We start from the raw sequence: 9,096 nt of genomic DNA on the forward strand, positions 1-9,096 counted from the left end.
TAATACACAGCCAAGCCATACTTCACTCAAAGGAACCTCAAGTCAGAATCCTGTGAGTAAGGGTGACAACGCCAAGAAAGATATTCCGAAGACGACCACGTCGGCGAAGTCAATCTCAAACGAAGCCCCGAAAAGTGAAGAAAGAGAAGATAGACAGTGGAAAAGGAAAAGAGCCGCCATCTTACGCCAAAGCTGCCAGAAAAAGACTCCAGACTATCTCTGCTACGCAGTTTACGATGTCGGTAATGGTTTCCCGGAGGAATCAAATCCAACATTATGTCCGGTTTAAAATGTAAGAATTTCAATTAATTTCATTATGTTAAAATTTTAAAAACTTAAAAGCTTTCCGAAAAATTGCAATATTTGTAATAACTTTGGAGTTGTATACAAATTTGTGTTATGTCATTGAAATCGTCTTTCAAAGACCATTCATATGATACTAAATTTGCATACGGTTTATTTGTCAAAAGTGTCAAATTTGATCCAGTTAGATCAACAAGTTAGAGTGCTATATTCGGCTGAGCCGAATCTTAAATACCCTCCACCAGCTACTTTTATATTTATACTTTTCTAATTCATCAAATATTTGTTGAAATAAGTTTTCTCATGTCTTTAATAAAAAAAATCTGAAGATTTATTGAACATTACAAACGCCATTTTCTTTATATTTTTATAGCGCTTAGCGATATTTAGTAATTTTCATGTATGCATGTGTGTAAAAGATTTATTTTCAAAATACATATATGTACATATATAATTTTGTTTCACACTAATTGATAATGCACCTAGTTAAATACAGTTAACACGTTTTGGAGATATGACCAAATATAGACCGATCGTAATAAATTCATTAAGCTAAATTTCTGTACATAAAAACTATATAAGTAATTTTCTGAAGGGAACCTAGTATAGGACCTACCACAGCTGTTATAAACCGATCGTGAAAAAATCTTGAAAGCAGAATTTCATCATTTTTCAATATTCAAAGCTCTTATGAATGGGGGAGCAGAATTTCTCTGCCACCATTTACTCTTTCTTAGCTCTTATGAATGGGGAGGCAGAAAAAATTCTGCCCACTTCCGTACTACTGCCCATATTTACCCTTACTACCATATGAGCCCTCTTGTAGAAAATATCTGTTTCTGTCAATAATACGTAAAAATATTCCACAATACGGTTAAAAACAATTTAAATGCTTTATTTTTTAAAAATTATCCACTTTTTAACAAACTGATGGGTGTAGGCTATCATATAGTCGGCATTGTCGGAATATACAATCATACTTGTTTTTATCTGTATTCAAAGATTACCTTTTTACACCATGACATTATGGGAACAGAGTATCAAGGACAAAACTGCCTTATCCTTATGAAAGGATTTGGATATGTTTCAGAATTCAGACTTTGGATTGCATCCGCGATCTAACGTGCTACAACGTTGACAAATAAGGTTTTTAACGGAAAGCAATGGCTCATGTTTATATTACAGAAACTCTGAATGCGTGTATTGTTTGTCATAGACAGGGTCATTTATTACGTTTTTGCCGTCAATTCAAAAAAATTCCGTTTCTGACATGTATAATGTAGTGAAGAAACATCATTGTTGTGTGAATTGTTTCGCACCAACCCATGAAGTTAAAGATTGTAAGAGCAAGCATAGTTGTTCCGTTTGTAAAAATGACATCACACTCTGCCTCATCGTGAGAAGCCTGCTGGTAATTCTGCTTCACAACCAATAGCTAATAATTTGTAACGATTTCGGGTTATTATTAATATTTATGTCATGCCATCATTCTGAGATGGTAAACTTACAGTAGTCAATTATGCAAACTTAATTGTCCAACACTGACAATTTAGAACAATCTACACGGTTACTTAGAATAATCTCTTGATATACGAAGACGAAGACTTCGGACTTATCGTGTAAACCACTTCCTTTTCATTCACTAAATCAACTTGACGGTAATCAATGAAAAAGTCTAAATTTTTATAAATTGAAAAGTTACAAGTATTTTTGCCATCGTTTGAATCAATTAAATTGATTATATAGAAGCTATAAATTATTTTTTTCAAATTAATCCAATAAAATAATTATTTTCAAACTCCTTGGGTAAGCAAAAATTAAATACTATAAGCGACATGTGATTACAGTGGCATATTACTTTTCCGTGGCATATTTTTTTTTTTAGTTTATAAATTCTGGAATCGGATTTTCAATATCAGCGAATTACCACACTTTTGAGATCCACTTACATTTTTGCGAATATTAGCATTTCTTTGGAAAGATACGAATAAAATTCACAAACGCATGTTAGGATTAGCTTTCGGAATAGTAAATTGTAGTGCCTTAATTGGCCTTGAATTGGAATAATTTTTGTTTGGTAATTTTTATAGCACCAAATATACCAATATTTGAACATAGATGACCAAAAACTTAAGGAATTGCGTTTCAGAATAAAACTAAGTGAAATTTATCGTTTACTATACACCGTAGTTATAGTGCTACCAAGATTTCCACCGCTACTATTTACGTGAATATAGTAAAATAGGATATTTCATTCATCCTAATAAGTCATTCATAAAATGTCAAAAAACTGAAGAAACTAATGTCATCAACTATTACGTTTAATTTAATTTTATTCTATTTCTGATAAGTCCTACATTCTTGATCAAAGTTCCTTATTTCATTATTTTTCCTATCCATATAGCTATCCTTTTTTATCACACAGCTGAATAACGTCGACTTCATTGTCCAAGGTTAAGAAACAGAATAAAACAGAAAATAGACAGTATTAATTCTGCTATCGTTAAACCTGCCCTTTCGTAATAGTTTTGTCTAAAATCTAAATTTAATAATAATTTCTGGAAAATATAATATTTTATAATAGAATAAGTGATTATATGTGGTATCTTATAATTTTAAAATTAAGCATTCAATTAAAGTCAATATAGTGAATGGTGTATATAAGAAAAAAAAAGCAAAGCAAATAACACAAAAAGAATTGAGAACATTTATAAAACCCATAATTGTAATCCAACAAAATATCTGGAACCGAATCGTTGCAGTCAAAAGGGCCCTTGTCGACAACACCGAGGATAAATTGTAAGTTCCACAATATCTTTTTATTAATAATATTTAGCTCAAAGTTTGAATTGTTCTGATTACAATAATCTTAACATTTTTGTTTTATTTGCTACGTTCTTGAACTCTGTTATTAACAGAGTTCAATAACCATATAAATCATATTTAACATTAACTATATACTTCTCTTTATTTAGAAATAATCATATGTTCACAGTAAAGAACAAAATAATGTATTTACACAAAATTACTTGAATTAGTAACATTAAGAATAAATATTTCATAAAATTATTTTATACACTTATCAATATACGAATATGAATTGCTAAATATATTAAAATTAGAGAAATGTTAAAAATGAATCCGTTAAGCTAAATTATTGACTGAAGATTTGCTAAAGGGGCAATTATATAAATCATGAGCACCATAATTGCCATAGGCGTATGACATGGGTGGGAAAAATGTGCTCCTAGGCCAATAACATCACCTGTCTAAAGTTTCTAAAATTTGTTAAAGTAATATTGATCACGGCAATACCAAGAGGCATGAATCAATTTTCTACTGTTGTGTTATTTTGAAAATCTAGATGAGAACCACACCTCGACTGAAGATAGCCGGAAAGAAAATCTACCATGCCTCGTAAATCTATATAGATGATTGTAGAGAACACAACAAATTCTAAAGATACACTAGTAGGCAGTACGCCTGAATTAAATTTGCAAGAGGCAAATACCTCTGCCGCTGCACTAACTAATTAGAATCGCCAAGTCTTTCATATATCGCAAAATTAATCTGTATTACTGGCAGAGATAGGGGTAGTGCACTATTTTTTAGTTAAATCAATATTTCACTAGCACTAAATATTATTTCAAAAAATATATTTTTCACTAATTTTCATCAGCTTAGTGGTAGTGAAGCTTATGTTTTTAGCACTAATATTTTTTAGTGATAATTTTATTTTTTTTAACTATAACTTAATTGAGTGGTAGTGTAGAAAAAAGCACTACACTCAAATAGTTAAATATTTGAACAGTCACTAACAAAAGCCTTCAATAATTTTCTTTGCACTATTTCTTTTTTTTAATTTATTAATATTAAAAATATTTTTAATATTAGGGTCTTTAATGTAATTTCTGTATTTAAATACCTTTTTTACAACTTTTTTCCTTAAATATAATAACCTATTAACTTAAACTTTAAATTGAGTGAAACATTTCTCTGTTGAAAACAAAAATAGTGCAGGAATATTTTTTGAACTAATAATTTAGTGTAGAAAAATTTATTTCACTAGGCTGTAAAACAAATATTTTAACTATTTTCAAAATATTTTTAGTTACAAATTTTAAATATCACTATCACTATTATTGACTGAGGCTTATATTTTTCAAATCATCACTAAACTTAAATAAAAGTAGTGAATAATTTTGAACTACCACTAATAATTAGTGATAGTTAAAAATTAGTGCACTACCCCCATCTCTGATTACTGGGAACGGCTATGCTTTCAGTTCATTGTCATGATACGATGCACAGTACGTTGTTCAATAGACAAAAGTCAGAAAATCCGTTGTAAAGAATATTAATAAAATATATATCGTTGGAAAGGTAATAATAAGCTAACATATTTGTGATTACAAATAGCTTTAGTTAAAAAATTATAAAAAATAAGAATTTTGTTAAAAATTTTCTGATAAGCAAGTATATGTCTTAAATTAAAAAAAATATTTTTGTAAAATACTCCTGCTATGAAAATTCCCTTGAAAAATATAAAAATTTTCTTATTTTGATTGATAATATAACGAAAGTATGTAAAATGTAGTATATTTAAACACACCATCAAAAAAGATATATACTATCAAAAAAGGTATATTGATTTTGTCATTCCGTTTGTAACACATCGAAATATTTGTCAAAGCACGATAGAGTCCTAATGGAAAGAAATAGAGGGTTGAAATTTTACCTCTAAAAGGTTGTTTTCTGAAATTACCTTAAAATTCATAAAAATTTTAAAATTCTTTTTAATTTCAAAACTGTGAAATGTTATAAGTTGGCATCAAATAAAACAAAAATGACACTTTTAGCGAATCCTTGTAATTTAGAGATAATTTTAACATTTTTAGAATTTTTTCAATGAAAAATTCCAATTTCCGAAAATGTTTATAAAAACAAAGAAGCCTTATGACTTCCATGTTTCGGCCTATTTGACCAACAAAAACCGAATTGAATTTAGTTGAAAATGTTAAAACGATTACGATTTTTTAATGTAACTTACGCTCTTTTGGGTTTCAGAAAATGACACATTTTCAAGGCTGTAAGTTTCATATCTCCGTAAGTAAAACAAAATTTTTCTTCAAATAATAATTTGTCAATAAGAAATAAGCTTAACTTGAGAAAATGTTGAACATTTTTGGTTTATTTATCATTTTAGACGGTCTTTTGTTTCTCCCGAAAAATTTGTTAAATGTGACTTAGGGCTTTTTTAATTTTATATGACAAAATATTACAGATAATAAACATATCAGAACATTTGCGAAATCAACTGCGACTTTCGTCACATTCTTCGAATGTTACGATTTACGGTGTTCATAAAGAAGCTTCTACTACTTCGAGGAAATGTTGTACCATTCGAATTGGTTCCCCACTACACTGAAAATAATCCATGCTTAACTTTACGAAAAAAATTTCGTAACTACTTTTTTCGTTATATATACGAAAATTTCGTGTATAATACGAAGTATTGTTTAATCAACCCTTTTCTAATTTTACGAAAGTACGAAAACCTGTCGTAATATCTTTTTTCGCATATATTAAGAAAACTTGTTTTCTTATACAAAAATAATTTCTTTAAGGCATGTAATATTTAAGGAAAGTAACGATTTTTTTTCGTAACTAAATATTTAGAATTACTTTTGATTTCACAAAAAATATATTTTTTTTATGATTTTTTCTCAATCTTTTTCTAAATTTAAAAGAACTAACATATTTATGTCTTTAAAAAAATTGTAAAAAGAAAAAAATGTTTTAATATTATATAAAATTAGTTTGCATTTTACTAAAATATTTCGTATATATTACGAAAGAATTTCGTGGTACGAAACCACGAAGCATTTCGTACAATGTACAACATTTTTTGTGTATATTAGGCATGGATTATTTTTAGTGTAGATGCAGGTGAGGTTTTGGATGCTGATGCTTTTGTATTGCCTTATCGGAAGAGGATAATTTAAATGAGAATTCCAACAAGTTATATAAGTTGGAACAGCCACCAAAAAGGAAAATGCGGTTGCATTTCTATAAAATGTGTAAAATCTATACAAGAACTAAATTAAAAATTGTAAAAATACGTTTGAGGAGTTATCAACGATCCTGGCTAGGATTAAGCCATGTCTGAATTCTTATCCCTTGTGTCCTATGTCCTACAATCCTAATGAGCCAACTGCGCTCACTCCTGGTCATTTTTAATAGGATCCGCAATACTGGTTCCACCGGAGCCAACAATTTTTGACAGATCAATTAGTATTGTGAATCGTTATAGGAAAATTAAAACTTTTGTTCACTATATTTGCAAACGTTGTAAGGGGAATGTTTAATAACTTTACATAAAAGGTACAAGTGGCAACATCCCCAAAGAGATGTTTCGATCAATGATTTAGTTGTTTTACGAAATGAAGGAAGATAGGAAGAGTAGTTCAGGTTTATAATCTTACTGATGGTCATGTTCGAGTAGCTGACGTTCGGACGACAAATGGGTTACTTAAAAGACCAATAACAATACCTATTGTTTTGCAAGATTATTTTACCTATCACTTTATGTCAATATTTTTTATTTTCCCTAGAATAATGGATTCCGTTAGCAAACTACAACCAGATACCACAGTTTTGACTGAGGATGAACTCCTAATGGGGAATACCCCAGTGAAGTTACTTGATCCCAGTGTCTAACTGTTGAAAGCTTAAAAGTAGCAGCGTTAAGTTTGAATTTCTTAACCATGCCGGTGGAATACATAGTTTCATCTATTAATGAAGTGCGCCTGAACAATTGGAAGCTTCGGGCTCAAATCCTGATAATCAACAAGCACGTCCTAATCCTGAAAAACCGAGATGCCCAATTTTCCATAAAAAAATGTGTAATCGTTGTTTATTAAGTGTTCACGTAAGCAAAAATTGGAAAGGTTCAGCCAAATCTAAATATTATAAAAAAGATCATCATTTCTTACTCCACTCCAGAACCAAATCTACAAAATCTACCTGCCTCATTCGCTAATGTACAGTTGCGACATGGTGTCGCTTTTTCCCCGACAATACAGCTGTACCTAGAAATAAAAAATACTTCTTTATTTTACAACTTTGATGGAAAACTATTTTATGTTTAGATTAGTTTGTTCATTCGCCATATTGAAGCGTTCGCCATATTGTGCATCAAATTCGTACCTTTGTTTATACTATTTGCATTCGCTTTTGCAAAAAATAAAATTTATTATTCGTTTTCGATAAGCTGGCATTCGCAACAACCCTAATTAAATATAAATACATTACAATTTTCGTTAAAACTTTATGTCGTCTGCCTTCATAGCTTCTCCAAACAAACAATACTTCTCAATACTTTTTGTTTGAGTGCTCAATACTACTCGATACTTTTAGCGGTACTATTTTAAATTAAAAACATAAACTTTTCACTTTTTAAAGTAAGATTGTCAAGTCCCCTGTCAAACAACTAATTGGTGAGAATGTATTAGTAGAAGCACAAAAAAACACACTTGTTCAAAATGTACTAAATAAAAATTTATTTTTGGACGTTATTTTTTGCGCGTTATTAAAGTGATTTTATATACTAGTGAATGAAAATATTAGTTAATTAATTTTTTGGAAAAATATTTTATCTTAAAACATATTATAAAAACGTATTTTTGTTATTCTTTCTGCACTAATGCAAAATGAAAAGAAATATGTAAAATACTTTTTAAATTTTCAATACGAAAATGTTAATCTTTTTTTCCAGTTTTAATTAAAATGAAATGTCAAACATTAAAAAGTATTTTTTTTTTCGTTTGTAAAATGTATAATTATATTCGGGGTTTTAAATAGATTAAAAGTGTCGCAAAAAACAATAAACTTTAACTTTTAGTGATAAGTAAAATTATTAAGTGCTAATATCCTCTCAATTTTGAAGTTTTGTGAGTCCGTTTAGTTCTCACAAGTTTCTTTTATTGAAGAGAATAAACATTTTTGTGGTATATTTTAACCCATAATAACCTGGTGGGACCGAACCAACCAATAAAAATTAAAATTTTGATTATTGTTACGACGGAATTTCTCCTCTGCAGTGGGGTAGCTCAGAGTTGTCCAAGGTCGTTATCAGAATTAATGAAATATTACAAAATAAAACTGATATATTTTTTATATTACGTTAAAGTTTTAATTATACATTTTAAACGCGCACATAAGTGGAAATACCACATAATTTTAATAAAGACTGGTAAAACAAACGATGCACTTTTAATTTTACATATGACACGTCAAACAAACTTCATCTAGTGTCATTTTAATACAGCCCTGTTAATAGAGTTGTAGTTTAAAAGTATAACATACATTGAGACATATGTGCCGTAATCAAAGAATTAACGAACACTACATAAATAAATACAAAGTATATATAATAAATCATTTTATGTTAAAATATTTTAGTATTGTGTGGGCCAAAACAAATGTGTGACTTTGAGTCCTCACACGTCCTCCTCTCGTCGGGTGACAAATGTTTTAATAATTCGGCTGCAGTAGTTTGAAAAAATCCTGGTTTCAATGAATTTGATGTGCATCCCCATTTTTCTACAGGTTAAACTTTGTGTTGTATGTTGATGCTTGATGATGAAGATGTTGATGGAACCGATGAAATTTTCCAATACTGTTTGTCTTCAGGCATTCAATTGTTGACGCTGGTCACGAAATTTTATTGTCAAGAAGTTTAAGGATCTTCGTTTGACATATGTAACTCTGGTTCGCTGATCACGCGCGTTA

Source organism: Lucilia cuprina, chromosome 2, assembly GCF_022045245.1.
Source record: "Lucilia cuprina isolate Lc7/37 chromosome 2, ASM2204524v1, whole genome shotgun sequence".
Taxonomy (NCBI): Eukaryota; Metazoa; Arthropoda; class Insecta; order Diptera; family Calliphoridae; genus Lucilia; species Lucilia cuprina.